At 37.5% G+C, this 22,529-nt stretch overlaps 1 protein-coding gene across 9 annotated transcripts in view; it reads left to right on the top strand.

The window, feature by feature from the left end:
* Fam149a (family with sequence similarity 149 member A) overlaps window positions 1-22,529 on the top strand; it is a 60,646-nt gene that overhangs the window by 3,731 nt on the left and 34,386 nt on the right. Inside the window, exon 1 of one of the 9 annotated variants that reach the window (XM_074054791.1) lies at window positions 20,631-20,759. The exons of 3 other annotated variants lie outside the window; for them this stretch is intronic. The gene's annotated coding sequence lies outside the window, so the exon portion shown is untranslated. Of the gene's footprint in view, window positions 1-20,630; window positions 20,760-20,804; window positions 20,971-21,060; window positions 21,080-21,267; window positions 21,402-22,529 lie in introns of those variants that run through there. 5 more of the 9 variants (XM_074054795.1, XM_074054794.1, XM_074054793.1 and 2 more) reach the window with 5 other exon arrangements.

The raw sequence follows: 22,529 nt of genomic DNA, 5'->3' as shown, positions 1-22,529 counted from the left end.
GTGTAACACCAAAAGGAAATGTTTTTACCACTATGGTGTTAAACTTCTAATTTTTAAGGCCTGGTGTCTCAAGCCTATAATTCTAACTATTTGGAGTTAGAGATTGAAGGATTGTGGTTCAAGGCCAGCTAGGGCAAAAAGTTCACGAGATCCTCCCCATCTCAACCAAAGGCTGGGTGCAGTGGTACACACCTGTCATCCTACCTATGTGGGGAAGCATAAATAAAAGGATCAAAGTCCAGACCAGCCTCAGCATAAAATGAGACCCTACCTCAAAAATAACCAACACAAAAAAAGCTGGTAGAGTAGCTCAAGTGGTAGTGTACCTGCCCAGCAAATGAAAGGCCCTGAATTCAACCCTCCAGTACAAACTTTTCAATTTTGGGGGATAATAGAGAATAACTAGTAGCATCACAAAAAACAAATGGCTGACCTTTTGTGTAGCAATTGCCTATTCTTACCGTGTGATTCAGATATTAGTACTAACTAACACCTTGTATTCTTCATTAGACTGTAAGCACTTTGTACTGTGGCAAAGCAGCACAAACCCACAAAAGACATTTAGCAAATATTTATTAAAGGAATGAATAAAAATATTCCTCATATCCTCATGAGTTCTTAAGCTCAAAAATCTAGAAGCAATTTCAAAGCTCTTCTTTAAGAATATTGTGGACAATGAACCTTTTTGTTTTGTTGTAGAGTTTTCCCAACATTAGTCATGCTTTCTGCTGGGATTTTATGTTTCCATGGGGTAAATGCTGAGCTCGGGGTATGGTTGTTACATGACCACGACTTTCTATTACAGCCGCATGACTATTACTTTCATTAAAAGTCGTAAGGAACTTGGTATGGTTTTTGATGTCTAGTATTTGCTTAAACCCAAGAAAACAATTTTGTTCTTATTGTCTTAGAGAATATTTTTAGCTTTAAATTAGCCTCTTTACTTTATTACATTAAATCTTAAAAATTGTGTTTGAGCTAATAGCTGTATCTTCTTTCGCTGTGTTTTTAAAAAATATGTTCTGAGTTTTTCTAATGTAGTTAACATGTATAGCACATGGTACTTACCAAGTAAATAAGAACATCACTTGATACGGGGTTTGACTCCTTTATACTTGTGTTATAGCAACAGTTAATCTAAATTAGTATAAGTTTGAAGCATATGTTAAAGTCAGGCTGAAGATGACTCAAATCCCACTTCATAACTTTTGTTAAAATCCTAATAATACTAATTAAGTATTCACGTTACCTTAATTAACCTCTTTAAACTTCAACATCTGTTCCACAAATTGGAAATTAATAATACCAATTCAAACAGATATTGTAATAATAAAATTAGATCATTTATACAAAATTCTTTCTGGGTGGCTGGTACATAAGCACTCAATAAATCTGTATTTCTATTATGTTATAATGTTCATTATTCTAAATGTATTTTTATTACCCACAGTCAGCATCTTTTGTACAAATGACAGTTTATTGCTATGATATGCAGTAAAGATTAATATATTTCCCAACATTAATTTCCAACTTTTATTTAACAAATAATCTATTCAATCTAATAGTCATATGGAAATTGACTTTTTTGAGTAATCAAGGCAAAAAACTGGAAATGGAACTCAGCATCAAAGAGTAGGAACTAGAAGATGAATGATCCAGGAGAGGCTTCTGACAAATGACCATGAGCAAACAGCTCAGCTGAAAGAAGACGCTCATGGATTAACAATTGATCAAGGATTTGACTTTGAAACAGTGGATAACATTGGGGCACACTTGACTTCAGATTTGGAAGGACATTGCAGGAGACTAAAGCTGTGATCAAAAACATGGAAGCACAAAAAGACATGGCATGAGGAGTTCAGTTTGTTAGGAGTTGGCTTTTGTGAAGAGGGTTAACAGAAAAAGGGAGAGCTTTCAATATCAGGCTCTGTATAGTTAATGCTGGGAAAAGTACTAAATATGTTTAGGCAGAGAAGTGCCACGAGCAGGGTTGCTAGATTAAGGGAGTGCATAGAGAGATAGTAGGGAGGGTCTCTCAAAGAACCACATGGGAAGTATGGGGGTCTAGGCATGAAAATAATTAAAGATATTACAATGACTTGGCAACACATTGGGGAGGTTGAAGAAGGAAGCAAGAGGAAAAGCTGATGATGCCTCTATGTCTGGGAGGAAAATGTCATTACTAATAAGGTGAGGAACACAGAAGTGGAGCTGTCAGGTAGATGAGGAATTCACATTGGGATATATCATTGAGTAATCTTAGGAAAACACCTAGAGAAGGGCTTGAACATTCATAAATTGAACTTGGGAGAAAAGACTGAAATATAAATGGACAGCTTTCCATATGGTTGATGGTGAATACACAAGGCAATTCTAAATTATATGAAGAGGATACATTGTATCTCTATAAGATACATAGTGTTCTTTGTTCTTATTGCTGTGCATTTTAAGATCTTTTAAAATGAGAGGTGTCTTTTCTCCTTTGCTAGACCAGTGTTTCTCAGTGTGGGTTCTGTTAGTTACCTGTTTACAATTACCAGTTATTTACCAGCTATCTCTCTGTGAAAAGGACAGATGAAGAATAAGCATTTACAAACTTTTATAGAAATTAACGAATAACTTTATTTATATTGATTCTAATTATAAAATATTTGAAATTATATTTTGTATTTTATACCATTTTAATTTCCTACTAAACTTATTTACTCTATTATTAAAGAATCTATAATGAATTGGAAAAATTTATAATGTGGTCAAACACTACAGATAGTTTGAGAAGCACTGAGGTAGACTTTGCTCGAGACTTTTAGACAACGCCAAAAAGGAAAAAATCCAGCCAGATGATTATATTATATTTTATTCTCCTTAACACATAGCTAAATAATATGCAAATAGCATTCTCTTTTTAAAGATGCTATTTTATAAATTGTTCAAATGATCTGTAATTAAGGATATGCTCAGTTATGGTGGCTTTGAAGGATATAGTTAAGGGGATGTAACTTCTGACCAAGAATCCACTGCTACAAAGCAGGGAGTTTCTGATACTGATTTGATCAGAGCTTATAATTGTAAGTCAATGGCCACGTCCCATACAATTCTTGTGAATCATTCTCAGTCTTCAATAGCAGATTCTGTTAGAAGACATAACCTACAGACGATAATTCTCAAACAAAGAGTGCCTTTGACAGGGAATTTGTAAGCATGACATGTTGTCTGTTGTTCCAATCTATAGTATATCTTTGGTAAGAGTCCTTTGCTTAAAACTAATGGATGATCATAATTTATTCATGTCTCTGAATTCCTTAGAAAGGAATTTCCCCATAGTTTAAATTTAATTTTTTTTAACTCAGATCCTGCCAAAGTGATAGAATAAAACTTGGCTATCCAGTCAGGGTATTGTCCCCCATCTTTGGTGTAGGATGAGCCTCATTCTGTTGGGTTTGCATGGACAAGGGCATGCAGTGGTGAGGGAGAAACTCAGTTGTTCTTTTATACCCTCTGTCCTTGCTAGATCTGCCAAAGCATCCATGACCTCTTCTTGTCCTTCTTCATTAGGGCTCAAGTGTCCTGTACATATCCATCCTTCCTGTTGAGGGTCTCTCTTCCTTGCTTTCTGATATTCATGGGAGTACCTGGGGTCAACCTGCTGCTTCCTTTATTTTGTAAAGCAATGAGCAAAAAAGCTCTTTGGATTTCTCCATGTGGGAAGGGACAAAAGAAAAGGAAAACATGGGGAAAAATACCAGTTAAATTTCATCACATACAGAGACACCCTTTCTGGGAGCAGTGCAGATAATCATTTCATTTGACAATAGCCAAACCATATACATGCATTTGAATATCCATAATTTTGCAACCAATTGGCAACAATGTCCTAAAATTATGTGAAGACTTTATGCTCTTACAGATAGTGCTTATCACACAGACACATATTTAGTAGGATATGATTCATTAAATACTATGTACTATTCGTTTAGTTAATGAATACATATTATTCATTAATTATAAATCCAAAACCAAAAGTTGCCCCTTTATTCTTGAAAGGTAAGATTAGTCAATGAAGACACTATGCTTTATAAAGTATGGAGACTGAATAAAGCCTTTGCAATGGATGGTTAAATATAAGCAAACTTAGAAAAGAAGTTGAAAAATAGGCAAAGGTTTTCCCCCATTGTTTAATGAACAGATTACTGAGGCAAACTTGAATTAAAATTCATATGTATAATTCTATATATCTCTATATACATATACATTCTACCTGAAATAATTGTCTCCTTAAATTTGTAACCAGAACTTTTGAAATACTTTGCAAATAATATGGAACTTCTATATAGTTTCAATAATGTAGCTCATGTCACAAAGTATTTAAATTTCTTTTATGATCCTTTAGGGTTTTTTTGTATTAATAAAAAGAAAACTGGCTTTTTCTTTCTATGTTAAAAAAATGCATAACTCTTTGACATAGAAATTCTACCCTGTCCTAAAAAAATAAAATCTCCATTAGATAAGAAAAAAAAAAAAAAGAAGTTCATAGAAGCTCATGATTTATATCACAAGCATAATAAATTAATAAGTATTTTTCAGAGAATGCCATCAGTTGCACAAAATGTTTTAAAAATAATTTATTTTAAAATGATACATTTAATTCAAAATTCTAATCTTGAAGAGTCTGAGGTCTTGGGAACTGTCCATGAAGCTGTAGGACTACAAAATCCAATTGAAATAAAAAATCTGCCTGGAATAAAATAAACCCTTACCTGCAAACAAACACAATAGTTTCTTTGCTGTGATAATTTGTGAAAGTAAATCCTAGAGAACTGTAATTTTATATATGAAGAACGTTTTAATGAAGTGAGTAATGTATTCTCAAAGAAAGGTCTATGTCTGTCAAACCTTTGTTTTCCTTAGCAGTTTTAGCATTTTTGTAAATGTTTACTGATTGGTATGAGTGGGCATTGCTCGAATATATACTGCACTTACCAGCATTGAAATAAGAATTGGTATTTCATTGTCCACTAGGAACCAAATGCTGCATGAATATTTTATAGACACTATCATGAATCCCCAAACTAACATCAAAATATAGAAATTTATTTCCATTTTATAGATAAAGAGATTGAAGCTCAGAAATTATAAGAATAGTCCAATTTCACATAGCCACTATGTAAAAAATGTAACATTCAACTCCAGGCAGTCAGTCCAATATTATCCACACATATGTGTAACCAAGTGTTTTTAATGGATTGTTTAAAATGATAATGAGAATTACAATCTCCCTTTAAAGACCTGTGTAGTGTTTTTCCTGAAAAAAAAAAACTGTATTTAAGTGATTATGTATTCTTTATAATAAAAAAATAGAAAATCCTGTTAGTAAGTTATCTGACAGTATCTTTATCAAAATAATATTCCTATTAGGAACATTAGAGCTTAGTCATGGTCATGTTGAAGTACAGACAAAATGTTTATTATCATAAAGTTAGGACTTTAGAAAATATTCATTTGATCAACCCAATTCTAGTTCATTTATGTAATTATATTCCTTAATAGTTATTTTGTATATCTAAAATGCCAAATCAAATATTTTATTCATACTAGGAAAGCAAATAATGAACAGGCATTGTCTTCCTAGGAAAAATGGAGAAGCAATTAGATATGGTGCATGCTAATGGAAAGGCTATCCTTATGCATTAGCATTTTCTTAATTAGAGGTTTCACTTAAAGGTTTAGAAGACACCTTATCATTAAATATTAACAACAGTAATCCTTGCCCGACACTAATATTCACAATTATCTAAGGAGTATATTTCTTTCATATAACATTTAACATTTGTATTTGTTTTGAGTGTTGATTTCTAAAATAAATCATATAATTTTGAGGATCTCAAAATATGAACTTTTATTTTAAAGCTTTATTAAAGCTATGATTTTTAAATCAGTCATTAACTTAAATTCTCTACAATGAAATTTCTTTAATAGAGAATATGAAAATACATTAAAAATCATGGACTCTTATGAGGATGTAAAAGAAACATTGATGGCAATTACTGAATTCTGAAGTACATAAACATTTCATGCAATCACTCTCATAGCCACCTCACATGTCTACATTGTCTAGTGTGGGTCTGATATAATGGTGTGTTGCTAGTCTCAATCCATTGGTTATCTTTTCATCCATAGCCTTTCATCTCAGTCCACTGAATTTCTGCTTTTGATTCTTCTGTCATTGTCTTAACCTTCTTATTGAGCTTAACCTTGAAGTTGAGTAATGTGAGTAATACCTTTGGTTCCTGATATTTTCCTCAAAGTTCCTGAGAACTTGACTGAAACACTCCTACCAATTACTCCTCCTGACTTCTGTTAACTGTGCTGGGCAGTTCAGATCCAGTTCAGTGACCTTATCAAGACATTGATCTCCTGCAGGTGCCATGCCTAGGTCTGCCTTGCCCACCTAGAAGAACTGAATTGCTACTATTTTTTCTTCTTTTTTTTCCTTCATTAAATGAGCATTATGTCTTCACATTAAGTTAGAAAACTTCTGATAAAATATCTATTTGGGTTATAATAATCAATTTGGGTTGTAATACACTTGTACATGGAAGCAATGCTAGGAATCTCTCTGTATAGCTGTCCTTATCTCAACTAGCAAAAACACTATGTCTTTCTTGTTATTCCTTATGTCTACTCTTCAACAAAATTAGAGATAAGGGCAGAACAGATTCTGCCTGGAAGCAAGGGAGGTGAGGGAAGAGGGAGGGGGTAAGGGCAGGGGGGAGAAAAGGCCTAAACAATATATGCATATATGAATAAATGAATTAAAAATATATCTATAGATAAAGAAAGATGCCATGAAGGAGTCTAAAAATCTTTTTGGTCAAGAAACTACAAGATGAATTCAGAACCTTGGATGTTTCATGAGATAACTGACTTGCTCTCACCATGTTTTTCTCACTGAATGAAAATGATGCTACAAACCCTGCCATACCTGTTTGCCCTTCTGAGGACTTGACCATAGCCTCGGTAGAGGGAAGCAGCCCTGACAGTTCTCAAACACAGCACAATGACTTTTCTCAGGTCCAACTTGGAAACATGATGAAGGTAGTCTATTCACTGCTTAGTGGGAAGCTCTGCTCAAGGATGGATATAAAAGTAATGAACTAGGTTGGTGGAGTGGTTCAAGTGGCAGAGTGCCTGCCTCCCAAGCATTAGGCCCTGAGTTCAAACCCCAGTATTTCCACCCCCCCAAAAAAATAGTGAACTAGTTTCTCATAAGAATTTGCATGAGAGATAGCAGTGAGTCAGTAGGTATCCTGCTCAGAAAGTTGTTGCTAGGTTTAAGTAAACGCAGTCACATAAGGCACTTAGCACACTATTTGACTCAAATATAGGAGCTTAATAAATTTTAGTAATGAATATTAATATCATTAGTAGTTGAAGACAAAGGACACTGTGAGAGAAGGTAAAGAACACATACCACACAAGGCCCTGAGTTCAAATCTTAGTACCCCAAACCCCATAAAATAAATAAAACAAACAAAAGACTATGAAACACATGGGCCATGAATAACCAAATGTTTGGAAGAAGAGGCCAAAAGAAATACAGGGTAAAGGATGAGATGTTGAAGAAGCAATGAAGAAGAGCTGAGTTATGTTAGTAATCATGACTCTATAACGCTGTATTTCTGTGAACTCACGCTGTCAAGAAGACAAGATGATGACCTGTCTTCCATCTGTCTGGGAGGCTGAATGACAGTCACAATGTCAATGCTCCAATTCTCAAGAGCATAACCTAGAGCTAGATGTGGTGACACCTGCTGAATCCCAGCTACTTAAAGGTAGAAGTAGTAGAAGATCAAAGCCAGAGGCCTATGGAGCAAAAGTGCAATGAGAGCCTGTCTAAAAAAACAAAATAAAAGGACTGAGGGTGTGTAACAAGTGATAGAGTTCTTACTAAGCAAGAGTTCAATCTCTAGTACCTGCCAACCAAAGAAGAGGACCTGCCCTTTCCCTTCCTTCCTTATGTTCCTGTTTGGGTGGCATTTCCCTGTGGGATCTGGAATCTTATTTTAAAATATTCATTATTTTAATAATTTCTATAAAATGAACCCTTTCCTATTAGTCAATATGAGAGATAACTTGAGCAAGGCTCACTCCTTGTAACTAAAAAGGATAAATTGATTCATGTTTCCTTCCTAACTAACATGATCTCCAATTCCCCTTTCCTTGCTAGATGAATAGAATTTACACACTCTCTCAGCTTCTCTGCAATATGGGGCCAGGATGGCTCATTTTATATGACAACTTGACTTGACTAAGAGATGCCCAACTAGCTGGTAAAACATTCCTTATGGATGTGTCTAGGAGAGCATTTCTAGGAGAGACAGCATTTCAATCAGTACTGAGTAAGAAATCTGCCTCACCAGTGTGGAAGGGCATTAATCAATCTGTTGAAGTTCTGAATGGAAGAAAAATGCAGAGGAAAGGCAAATTCTCTCTTTTCTTGATCTGAGCCATCCATTTTTCCTGCCATCAGACACTGGAATACCTGATTTTCAGCCTTCAGACTCTAGGACTTACACTCCTGGCTTTCCCGATGGCATATTGTGGGACTTCCCAGCCTGCTTGCTTGTGTGAGTCAATTCCCAAATGAACCTTTTTTTTATTAATATCTGTACCTCCTATTGGTTATGTTTCTGTGGAGTATCCTGACTAATTCAGGGGGATTGAAAGAGATTTGCTTTTACAAATGGACAGCATAATCATAATCCTGTGGTGATTTTGAATGGTTCCTACTTCAGAACCACTGAAGCGGCTTCTTGAGGGGTGGAATCAAATTCTATAATGGTGTGTTTGTCACATGTGCCAATCCCAGATGTTCTGGTTAGACAGTCATTCAAAGGCTAAAGCAGTAGTTTGTGTGATTCTCTAAGAATCCTCCCTTCCCACAAGGCTGAAATACTGACTGATAGGAGCCATGATGTCTCATTGCTGTTTGAACTCAACCAAGGAGGTAGTATTTACCCCACATCTCAGGTCAGGGCTTTTGTTTCTTCCAGACTGCTGGTTTGCCAGCACAATGCTGTTAATGAGCATAAGAAGAATGTTTTCTTGCAAAGCCATCCTAGATATGAGGGGCTGATTGAAGCAAAGGCATGCTTTTGCAGAACACTTTGAGATTCCTGAAAATGGTCTGTAACTCAAAAGAGATGTTTGAGTGCTTAGCCCTCCAAAAATCAGACCTCCAGAGTAGGTACCAGCAATCTTCCCAGTAATGTTTGAGATTTGCTTTCTCTCCTTTGTCACTCATCAGAAAGATTTGTGGGGTTTAAAGTCAGGGCCTTGCACTTGCCAGGCATGTGTTCTGTCACTTGAGCCACATCTCCAGCCCAAGTTTCTGTCTTTAAGAGTGACTCCGCTAAATGTTATCAAAACCAAAACCAAAACAGCAGGACTTTCTGTGGAACACCTTAGCACACAATGTATTTTCTTTCTTTTAATAAGAAATCTTTGTTGTTATGGTCAAAGGCTGAGTTATGCTTAATGGAAACCTGTCAATTAGTTTCCATAGTTTGTGATTTTTGTGGATTTGGGATCAATATTAAATTTGATTTTAGAATGTTTGTCTTTATTTAATGTACTTAATTTGCTCACTTGGTAATATACCGTGTGTGTGTGTGTGTATGTGTAGTCCAAATTCTTCTAATTCATACCTAATCCATACACTTGCTATTCTTTTTGGAAACCCCTGTCTTTTCCCCACACTGACCATGAGGCAGGATGCAACTCTGCTTTCCTTATACAGCACAAATGAATTATTCTTGCATTAAATAATTAGAAAAACCATGTGTTTAGTAAAGCTTTGCTTGGAAGATGAATGGTGATTTATGTCACCACTGTCCTTAGTTCTATTTCCAGCAATGGTAGACTAGATTGTTCCAGTCTATTAACTAAGAGCAACTAGAAAAGCTGAACAATAATTTAAAAAAAAAAAAAACACTCAGGAGTTGAAGTGAGCTGGAAATAGTCTAGCTTCTCAGTCTGAAGGCCAGTTTTAGATCTCATTTCCTGATTGGATTAAGATGACCTGGGATTACCAGGAAGGGCCCCCAGCTCAGTCTGCTACACAAAGTAAATGTAATCCTCTCTGAGTGTAAGCTGCAAGCAACAACTATATGTTGTCTATCAAGGACATGTTTAAATATAAAAATATAGAAATGTTAAAAAAAGTTGATGTAGTGGTGGAATATTCTAAATAAAAGAACTCTGCTGTACCTTTTATAACGTCAGACCAAATTAGACGTTAAAACAAGAAGTCCTATTAGAAGTCACAAGCACCATTTCATAAATATAAAAGGGCCAATCTATAGAATGATATAAAAAAATTTTAAGTTATAAGCATCAATATATAACAAAAATACATAAAGATGTACCTGTTTGACACACCTGGACCATTAACTAATGTCTGCTGTTAAGGTTTCTTTACAGATACAAGAAAAAGGTGTTCTTGGGCTTTCTGCCTATCTGATAATAGCAGTCAAGATCAAATGCAAGAATATAGGAAGTACAAAACACAGAAATAAACTTAACAGTGAAAAAAGTTGCACTCCAAAATAGGGATCTAAACTTTGAGTTTGTAAAATACATATGTCAGCAGTTAATAGAACTAAGAGCAGAAATAAATTCAAAAGTGTAGTGGGAGATTTTAATGTATTTTTCACAGTAACTGTGTATAAATAATTCTTTGAAGTTGGTTTGTTCCAGGAAAAATACCACCAATTGCCTTAGAAAACAAGAACTACTCTAACATATACCAAATTTATTTTTAAAAGTTTTTAAAAACTATAGTAAATATGGAAATGTATTCCTTATGCAAAAATAGACAACAATTCTAATGGAGAGTAATAGAGCAGACAGATACAGACCTATTTGTATATGTACAATTGATTATTGCAAAGTTGGCATTGCAGATATTGGTGAAAAGATGGTTGTGTGGGTTAAATGTCTATGTCTCTTCCCGAATCATATATTAAAGCACTAACCCCCAATTCTTGGTATTTGGAAGTGGGCCCTTGGCAAGTCATTGGGTTTAGATTAGGTCATGAAGGTGGGACCCTCATGATAGGATTCATGCCTTTGTACGAGTGAGAAGGAGATCACTCTCTTGCTGCATTCTCTCTATGCACACAAAGGAGAGGTCATGTGAGTGCCCAGGGAAATGGTCAGCTTCTACAAGTGACAATAGGATTCTTACAGGAACACAATCAACTGGTACTTCCACCTTGGACTTCTGAGACTCCAGAACTATGAGAAATAAATGTTGTTTAAGCACCCATTTATGATATTTTGTTATAGCAGTCTGAGCTACCTAAGACAACTGTCTTTCCAATAAACAGTGCAAAATCAGTCATATATCTTTTAAGAATTAGAGGAAACTTGACAACATTATTTATTTTTTGGAGGCACCGGGGTTTGAATTCAGGGCCTCCTGCTTGCTAGGCAGTTGCTTTATCACTTGAGCCACTCCACCAGCCCAAGAATTAGAATAAAACTTGATCACTAATGTCACACCACTTTGCTTGCACTCCCTCTCTCTCTCTCTTCTGTCTCTCTCTCTCTCTCTCTCTTTCTCTCTCTCTCTGTCTTGCTCTCTCTCTCTTACACACACATGCACATCAATTTCAAATGTACTGTGAATATAATAGGAGAGGGCAAAGAAGCTTCTAGAAGAAAACTTAAGAAATGATGTAAAAAAGAGAATATAGGCTACATAAATTCCTCAAAGTTAACATTCAAAGACTGACTGTTATGAATCCCTTTTCTGTTCAGCATTTAAGGCCCTTTTTCTCACACTATATTTTCTGTGCTGATAAAACACAGTTAAGGCAGCATTCTAAGAATCCACTAAGAGACAGAGAGCTCTTGGTGCTGTGCTCACAGTGATACATAACCAGGCCACACCAACACTGCTTAGGGGATGTGGATAAAGACATCAGCTCCCACCCCTTCCTAGGGCACTGCTTGGTGAAGGTTAGACAAGGGTTCCTGTACTCTCCCTAGATTTCTTTCCAAGTCATTGACCCTTTTTCTGAATTTTGAAAAATTGTGATAAATATACATTACAAAATTTATCATTTTAATCATTTTTAAGTGTACAACCATCATTACCATCCATCTCCAGAAATTTTTCATCATCTCACATAGATGGGTATGGGTTAAGAGTAATGTGCTCATCTTCAGAAACTCCCCATTCCTTCCTTATCCCAGCCCCTGGCAAGCACCATTCTCCTTTCTGTGTCTACAAATTTGACTACTGTAGGTACCTCATATAAGTGAAATAAACAATAGTTCTCCTCTTGCATCTAGTTTACTTCATTTAGCATTATAAGTTTCCTCCACATTGTAATATGAATCAGATTTTCTCTCCTTTTTAAATCTTAACATTCCGCTCTATGTATTTGCTACATTTTGTTTACCTCTTCACCTACTGGTGGACATTTGGTTGTTTCCACCTTTTGACTATTTTCAATAATGTGCTATAAGCATGGTGTACAAGTGTCTCTACAAATCCCTGTTTTCTGTCCTGTCTGACGTGTGCCCAGAGGTGAGCTTGATGGAGCATATGTAATACTTTTTTTGTTTTTTTATTGGCATACATAGTAAGTCCCATACATAGTAAGGGACTTTACCATAGCATTTCCATACATATACATGCATATAATATACTTTGATCTTATTTGCATTCACATAGTAATTTTGTTTACCTACTGAGGAACTTCCAAATCTTTTTCCATAGTAGCTGTACCGTTTTACAACCCACCAATCCACTGATGGGACAAATAAGAGGTTCAGTTTCTCTAAACCTGGCCACTTGTTTTTTCCTTTAAAAAATACATCAGTAGCCACCATAATGAGTATGGTATGGGAGAATTTTATCTTGTCTTTTTTATCTTATGACAAGTACTTGATGATTGCTACCAAACTGACTGCTGTGGTGAGATGTTACTCAACCTCAAATACTAAGTCTGGTTCTCTATTTTCTCCATTTGTAACTTCTTAGACTGGCATCCTCCTGGTCCTAAAATAGAAGTAAAGTTTGTATAGGAAGCATTTTCATCTGTTGTTTGTGCTCAATGCTATGAGTGGAGGAAGAATAGACTCTTGCTTTCTATCAGTCATCCTGAGAGCATTTGGCAAGCCAAGTTCTCCTTTCAGCCTTGGTCAAATGGGAACTCTGGAGCATGACCCTAGTTCCTCCTTTCCTCAGTCCAAGGCATTGATGCAGGATGGAATCATTCTGTCATTGTTTTGGGTTTGGAAAGGGTGTTCTTCAGCTAGTGTCCCCACCTAACTACACTTATGGTGACAAGTGCTCATTGTAAGAGAAAGCTTCCCTTTACGTGAAGCTCCCATCATGTGCGGGAGGGGAAAGGAACCTGGGGTTCTGGTGCCTGGTCTGCACTGAATAGCTATGGGCCTCACTTTTCTCCTCTGTACAACGAAGGCTTCAGTTAGGTTCTCTACTCCTTCACAAATTCATTAAAGGTCAATTTTGTGCTGAGGCTGGAGGGCAAGCCAGCTTCTGGGTCCCAGGTATTTTGGGGGGCAGGCTGAGGGTGTGAAAGACAGAATTGCAAAACAGATGAATGAGAGCAGTGGTTTTCAGGATGCCAGCCTGTGCCAGCAGAGCACAAACTGTGAGAAATCCAAATTCTCACCTAGAATTACTGAAACAGGAACTCTGGGGTGTAACCCAACAGCTTAGTTTTAATAAGCACCCAGGGGTTTGTGATCTGACAAGCCAAATGCGGTGTGAAAAGAAGACAGTGGGCACTGACACTTTGCTGTCACTGAAGAGTTTTCACTTCAGACTAAGTGCATTTGGAGACATGCTATCTCCTAATTGTAGTATTCTGGAATTATTTGCATTTAAAAAAGTATTTTAATCAAGTTCTGAAGTTAAATCATAGATTTATAAGGGCACTATATAATAGAGTTTTATTAATATGAATAATGGTGCAGATAATACAGTTAATTCTTACTATGGCCAGTAGAACTGCTGCAAACAAACACAAAAGTGAACTCTGAGCCCTCAGTCCTAGGAAAAATGCAGTTAGGTTCCTGTGCGCCTCTAGTCTCAACATTCACATCAACTGATCAATATGCAACCTTGTCTAATGTGTGTTTTTTGGAATATTGGAGTTTGAACTCAGGATTTCACAGTTGCCAGGCAGGCACTCTATCACTTGAGTCACTCCACCATACTTGTTTTGTTTGAATATTTTTGAGATAGGGTCTTAAAAGATATTTGCATAGGCTGGCTTCAAACCAAGATCCTTCTGATCGCTGCCTCCTGAGTAGCTAGGATTACAGGCACCAAGCAAGGACAAGTTATTTAATTTATTGTTGATCATTTAACATTAAGCTCACAGCAATGGAAGCAGTATCATGTCTGAATGTAACATCTGACTCTCATTTCTTTCATCAGGCACATCTTTGCCTTGTGCTCAGGTACACTAGACAGTACTTCAGTACAACCCTGAAGGACCATTCTAAACAGCGAATTCACCAACAAAGAAGAACAAAACCTCAGAAAATACCACTGCATAGGCTGTTAGAACACACACTTGTTTATAATATGAGAGCTGGAATAGAAGTGGAGTCACTGGTTTGAACTTGCTGGAATCACATGACTCAGGAGACTCAAATTTTCTCTCGTTTTCCCCAGATTATGAATAAGCACATGAGTATTGCTTTTGGGGTTGCCAATAAAGTTTAGCAAATAGGTGAATTCACAAAATAGTTAAATAAAGCATAATGAAGCTCAACTGGATTTCAGTATTTCAATTACATAAAATGAAACAGTGATTTACAGTAAAGGTTTACCAATTACTACAGTCTTCATTTAATACTGTGTTATTTAAAAAAAGAAATCAAGTCAAGCAATGGGAAACATGTTTTTAAGACAATTTGACCATATCAGTGTCACAATTTGAGAAACCGAACTCCTCATAGAATGTATTTGGGTAGCTGTTTTCATTTTGAAAGACTGATGAACTCTTTGTGAAATATTTATGTCTTGTTTTTGGTGTTGTTTCACTTTCTACTGATAAAAGTATAGTAAGAAATAAATCTTCAAAAGTAAGAAAAAATATTGGATATTAAAGAATGTCATTGAACTCAAATTCAGTGTATTAGGTTGAAATATGAAATTTCTGTTTCTATGGTCCAAAACAGTATAATTCTGACAATTTTGTATGGTTCTTCCCCAACAATTATTGTCCCTGACATAGTTCAAAACTGATATTTAAAATATGGGATTTCAAAAGTTAGGTGTTCTATTGTGAGTAATATTCTTTATCTTTTGGTGATCTTAGATAAGCTTATGAACCTTAGATTCCCTAGGATTTTCTACATTTTAAAAAATACTTTTCAAAAGTCTTGCAATTTTCCATCTGTTATCTCTTTTCACAGGTAACATTCCTATCAATTTAGAAACTCCTTTATATTCTCTGTTAAACATAGTGAGCTTTAGTGTCTCCATGGCACTTGGCTTTGGGTGTACACCCTGCCTGGACTGAAGTATGTGCTGGATAAGCTGTTCTGCCGAGAGCCTAACTGGTGTTGGCCCTGCCAGCCCATCAGCTTCTGTATGCCTTAGCTTTCTAATCTCAGAATGGTGCTAAAGCAGTACTCCCTTTAATGACTAATTGTGAAACTTAAATGCATGAATTTATAAACAGGACCTTGCGTGTGGCACATACTTAAGGAATCTTAGTAAAATTGTTATAGAACATATCTCATGTGTTTAAAACATAGTAGAACTTTAATGGAAATCAGCAAACTGGGTTCTAGACAAAACTTTATAAGGTAAACATTTGAAGTCAGCCTGGATGAATCTGGACCAACCACTTGCCCTTAGCAATTTATGAAATGTTGCTGGCTTTGGTTCTATTTCTGCAGAGTGGAGTAGCTGTTAGTCAAGACATTGTGAGGATTGGAAGTAGGATATGAGTGGATTCTAATACCATGACACTTTATCTGGCTGTGCCTGCCAGATGTTGTCCACTGCGACAATGATTTCTGATATAAATAAGATTCTTCATTCTTATGGGAATGAAAATTCAGTATGTCCTAAGTCTTGTACAAACAAACAAAACAAAACAAAAATCTGGTATTAAAATCTGGGCAAGGGCTATAAAAAGTGGCAAAAGAAGGAAATGTTGACATCTAGTGGCTTTATCTGAGTATTGCGTACAAACATTTCAATCCTAAATACATTTAGTATGTATATGTAGTTAGTTGTATCTTGCTTTATATAGATTATTCCTAGAAATATTTTATTAAAAATTTTGTGATTGTTTAATATCAATATTTTAATTTCATGGAATCATTAAAAATGTCATTAAAAATTTCAGTACCTAAATAAGTTGATTTCAGTTTTATATTTAATAACATATTGTTCTATATTCCTGTAATTTTACATAAACTGTAGACTTTGTAGTTTACACAGAACTTTCTAAAATTTCATAATCTTTAGTTTAAAATAATAAAGTATGATGTTGTTCTTTGAAAGAAGTTACTAACTTGGAAAATATTTTTGAATTGTGTGGCAGAAGGGACTGGGGATGTAGCTAAGTGACAGAGCTCTTGCCTAGCACGTGGGGCCTGGATTCAGTCCCCAGAACTGCAAAGAAGTATAGAGAAAGTTAATTCAAGTAGTTTATATATATATTTTAAAGATTTTTAGAATAGTTTTAGATTTAAAGAAAATTCTCTATTTTAACATCATGGTATGTTTGTCACAATTGATAAACCAACATTGATACATTACTGTTAACTCAAGTGCACATTTCACTATTAAGAAATAGAGTCAAGAGGATGCTTGTGTTCATACATATATCTGTATTTACATATATATGTATACATGGAGATAGAGATCTACCTTTATGCTATATATATCTATATTATATAGATATGTGTACATGGAGATAGATATCTGTATGTTACATATAAGTATACATGGAGATAGATAGAGATGGGAAGGTTAAGGAATGGCCTCACATGATTCTGGAAGCTTGATAAGTCCATAACCATCAGCATAGGTTGAAGGCCCAGTGTTGAGTTACATTTTAAGTTCAAGGCCATCTGCTGGCTGAATTCCTTTTTGCTCAGAGGACGTCAGTCTTTTTTGTGTATTAAGACAAGATTAAATGAGGCCCACCCACATTTTGGAGTATCATCTCCTGTATTTATAGTCCACTGAACTAAAATTAACTAACACACTATCATTTCTGTTTGTCCTAATGAATCCGCTAAGGCAGATTCTATTCCATTATTTGGGAAATTGAGGCCACAGATCCTTGGGCCTTCCCCTTGAAAATAAAAAACACTCAAACGAGAATATTGAGGTAGTCACAGGCTTTTCATCCTAATTTAAATGTAAATCTCTTTCCAAAATGCACTCACAGAAATATCCAGAATAATGTTTGACAGAATATCTGAACTCCCCACTGCTGAGTCAAATAGACCCATAAAATTAACCATTGCAAACATTAAGTGAAATATTTTTCTTTGTAAATCATATTAGAACATAGAACATTTGGCCATCTTTTTCACTGACTAAATAAATTTCAACACAGCTTCAAACATAGATTGGTAGGATCAGTAGTTTGGTTCTGATAATCAGCTAAGCATTTATTTAGCTGTGTGTTGATTATTTTAACAAATACGACTAAGAATAAGTGGCTATATATAAAAATATCTTGCCTATATAAATGCCTTACAACTTCAGGATGAGATAAGAATGATGGAGTGTTGAAATATTTAATGTTTTTAAAATAAAATTTAAAAGATTTTTATAGTCTAGAGCTACTGTCCAATATAATAAGTACTAAACACCACGAGGCTATGGTAAGCCCACCCTTTTCATGGATGTATCATTTGTGGTTTTGCCCGAGCATGGTCAAAAAATAAGTAAGAAAAACTGAGAGAAATTTCAAAATCAAGCATTTTAAATTCCTGTGCATTCCTTCACTCAGTAGACATGGAGAAGCTTTGTCAGTCTTGAGTTACTGTCATTTGTGTTTAAATCCTTTGTGACCCGTGAGTGTTTCCCTGCCCTTCATTTTGTGAAAATCTGCCTTCCAGAAAGCAAATCATTCCTAAAAAGCAAGGCAAAAGTTAATGTGCTTAAATGAAGGGATCAAGAGAAAATGTGAGATCTGTGGAAAGACGATGTTGGGTTATGTTACGGAGGAAGGAATCAAGCCTGCCCTGAATACCCTTTTTTCAATCCATGCATCCTGAGCATGTGCATTTTTTCTTCCACACTGGTCTCCTTGGAACTAAATCCCCCCCACCCCGGATACCAACGGTCTACTGTATTACTAACACTTAAAATGTGGCTAGTTTGAATTATGCATGGGATTTCAAAAATAGTACTAGAAAAAAAAAACCCTCAGAATTTAAAATATATATATTCTTAGATTTAATTTCACCGGTTTCTTTTAGCTTTGTTAATATGGATAGTAAAACATACTAAATTACTTATGTTCACGTTAGATTTCTATGGGCAGCAGTAGTCTAGAACACTAGATAGTCTAGATACAGAAGATTGTATCACTTTTATCTTTAAGTAAGCAATATTGCTCTAGATTGTGAAATTTGAACAAGGATATATGAATGAAAGAAAGAACTGTTCAGGTGTTAAGCATAATTCATAGAAAATATGAGTTAGGACTTTCTGGGTTTTTATCTCTAGGCAAAACTAAGAGATGACCTCTTTGATTCACAATAGCCAAGTTATGGAAACAGCCAAGATGCCCCACCACTGATGAATGGATTAAGAAAATGTGGTATCTATACACAATGGAATTTTATGCAGCCATGAAGAAGAACGAAATGTTATCATTCACTGGTAAATGGATGGAATTGGAGAACATCATTCTGAGTGAGGTTAGCCTGGCCCAAAAGACCAAAAATCGTATGTTCTCCCTCATATGTGGACATTAGATCAAGGGCAAACACAACAAGGGGATTGGACTTGAGCACATGATAAAAGTGAGAGCACACAAGGGAGGGGTGAGGATAGGTAAGACACCTAAAAAATTAGCTAGCATTTGTTGCCCTTAACGCAGAGAAACTAAAACAGATACCTTAAAAGCAACTGAGGCCAATAGGAAAAGGGGACCAGGAACTAGAGAAAAGGTTAGATGAAGAAGAATTAACCTAGAAGGTAACACAAATGCACAGGAAATTAAAGTGAGTCAACTCCCTGTATAGCTATCCTTATCTCAACTAGCAAAAACCCTTGTTCCAACTGAGCCCAGTTTTGTAGCCATCCCTTCATGCCCCAGTAAAGACTCATGAGTGAAAACTGCTTGCACCCTCCAGACCATACCAGCCACCATCTGAATACCTGAATAACCTCACACGGAGCAGAAGAATCATTCAACCAAGTCTTGCCAGCATTCCTGAATTCTGCAAATTATGAGCATAAAAAAAGTATTGCTTTTGTGTGTGTGTGTGTGTGTGTGTGTGTGTGTGTGTGAGGTGCTGGGGATTGAATCTAGGGCTCTGTGCATGCAAACAAGCTTTCACTGTCTACTGCTGAACTACACACCAGCCCCACTAACTTTGGGGTGGTTTTCTCTGCAATAATAACACCTCCCCACTCCCACTACATCCTAATTGTGTGACTTTAAACATGAGAGGGATACATGTGGATACATACACATATATACACAGATATATGTATCAGGATTTAAGATATTATTAGATTTGCAATATATAACCTAATTTTACAGTATATATGTGATCATTTGTAAAAGTGTTGAGGATCCTGAGTTCCAAGAATGGATTATTGTTTTTGTTGTTAGTTGTGATTTTTTTATTATCATGCTATGGGTGACCAAAGTAAATAAACTGGAGTTTTCCAGTAGATGTGGCTTATCTGTGTAATGCAGGAAACTGAGCAGGAGGAATCTGTGGGCTCTCTACCTCAGATCTCAAACAAAACACTATGCTGGTAAAGGTATAAGAGTCCACTTTATTAATTCTAATTCTTAACCCCTTCAGTGGAGAAATGAATGCATAACTCGTTAAGTAGTGCCTAACCTTGGATTCTTGGCTGTGTGGATGTATTTTAACTCACTCCTATTTCTTCAAGCTATGAAACTAATGCCGTGGTTATTTTGTTATCTTATACTATGGAGTCCAGTAACTCTGGTCCTGATATGGTTGTGTGACTCCAAAATCGAAGCAAACACTTATTAATAAACCAAACAGCTAGGATGCTCTCGAGTTTGTGGAAAATGTTGCTGGGTTGTGTGACATAAAACAGCTATTTGCAGGAGGACAGGGCACAGAAGTTCTTGTGAATCAAGTATATAATGAATGTTGCATTTACCTGATCTGGGCTTTTTTTTTTTTCCTTTCTTGTCAGGTACTTGGGTAAATTCAAGGTCTTGTGCTTGCTTTACCACTTGGGCTACACATGGTGGTACCTTTTTTTGCCCTTAGGTTTTTTTCTCCCCATGCTTTTGCCACACAACCTCAAACAGGAATCCACCTACCGCCTGCCTCTAAAGTAGCTGGAATTACAGCCTGGCAATGCCACACCCAGACCTGGTGCTTCATTTTTTAAACCTCACTTGCCCAGCCTCCCCAACCCTTGTATCCTTCCATGGGGAGGGAAGGTGTAGGTGAACTCCTGTACTTCTTTGCCTTTCTCTTGTGAATTAAAACTGTTTCTAAAAAGCAAGGTAGGAAACACCTGCGTTGTGTGCACAGACTCTGGATCCAGGGAGCCCTCGGGGAAGGGGTGGGAAGGTCAGAGCCCTGCGCACTGCAGTCCCAAAGAAAGTGGCGAAGTGGGTGGCAGAGGCCAAGCGGCCTGTGGTCACAGCTCGGGGCACTGGGTACGGAAATCCGGCCTGTGGCAGGGAGAAGGGAAGATCGCGAGCTGTTCCGGAGGTCGGGTCCCCGGGAAGGCTTGGGGGCCGGGAGTGGCGGCGGGGGTTAGGAGGAGGGGGCGAGGGCGGACCCCAGTCCCGCGGCTGAGTGTGCGGGGAGGAGTAGACGCGTGAGTAGAGGCCGCCCTAGCTCCGGCCTCGGCGGGGCCCGGGCATCGGAGCGGGAAGGCGCCAGGGGCGCCGGGCGAGCGGCCGCGCCTCCACGCCGAGCACTTGGGGTGGGGGCGCCCCCGGCTGCGCGCGCAGGGCTGGCGGCGCGCGGGGCGCAGGGCTGGGCGGGCGGGGAGCCGGGGCCCCGGGCGCGCGGGGCCGCGCGATCGACCTTGGCCTGCGGGGTGCCCGAGTGGGGAGCCGCCCGGGGGCGCCCAGGCCTCGGGGCGCGGGGCCGGGCCCAGAGGACGCGAGCCATGGCCTTGGGCTGATTGTGATTGGGTAAGTCCTGATGGGGAAAGGCGGCGGAATGAGGTCCCTGTCGTGTCCTAGTTCTGGGCGGTGTGCGTGATTTTTTTTCCTGCCAGCAAAGGCGGAATCCATCGGGTCTGCGTTTCCCCGCATCCATTCATGAAATCGTGGCGTTCTGACATCATCCGGACTTCCCAAGTCAAGTTGCTCACTTGCTCATTGCGGCTGAGGTCGCTTCTCCATCAGTCCCCAGCTCCCGGCCTCCTTTAAATCAGGGGGATGTGTTTACTGGGACTTGTAGCTTTGCGATAGCCGGCCTTGAGTGACCTTGCCTGTGTTTGCCACAGCCCAGCAACTGTCCTGCGTTTTAACCCAGAGACGTGCTCATTTCAGGGAATTCTTTCCAATGGAAGCGCAGCATTTTGAAGTAGCGAGCACTGCGTAGCATTTGGATTTCTAACAGGGCAATGTGGCAGAGGTCTGTGGGCTCTCAAGAAGCAACTTAAAAGTCTATAGCTCAGTAGTAAAGAACTTGCTTAGTATGCAAGACCCTGGGTTCATCCCCCCAGCACCCAGGAAAAAAAATCCACCTAAGAAGTAAAAATAGATGACTAAGGCATTTCTCTGACAGCTGGACTAGAGTGAGTGACTCATGGAGATTGTGACTTGGCCTTAACTTCGGTGCACCAAAAAGCAAATACAGTACAGTTTGATGATAGTATTTCAGTCAAAAGCAATTGTATGCTCTTAAAATTTAAGCAATGTAGAAAGGAACTAGCATTAAATTGTCACATTTTTATGTATTCTGTAGTATAACTTTTCTAAATATTGTATCACGGTCAAGTTTGAAAATACTGGCCTAATGTGAACACCACCTTCTGGGGAGGCAGAGAGAGGAGGAAGAAGAATTAGAGGCCAGCCTCAGTGAAGTTAGTGAGACACTATCTCAAAAAGAATAGAAAAACCAAAGGAAGGCTGGAGTATAGGCTCAAGTGGCGGAGTACTTACTTGCCTAGCATAGGAGAGGAGGTATCTGTAAGTGTGCACACTTTCTTACACTGTATAGAATATGTAGGAGTTGATATTTTATAGGGGATTGAATATGTTCAGCATTGAGCATAACAGATCAATGCTTGGTTAGAGGACAGAGAAACCTAA

Source organism: Castor canadensis, chromosome 14, assembly GCF_047511655.1.
Source record: "Castor canadensis chromosome 14, mCasCan1.hap1v2, whole genome shotgun sequence".
Lineage (NCBI taxonomy): Eukaryota > Metazoa > Chordata > Mammalia > Rodentia > Castoridae > Castor > Castor canadensis.
Note: the sequence above shows the minus strand (reverse complement) of the source record. Positions and strands in the feature narration are given on the sequence as shown.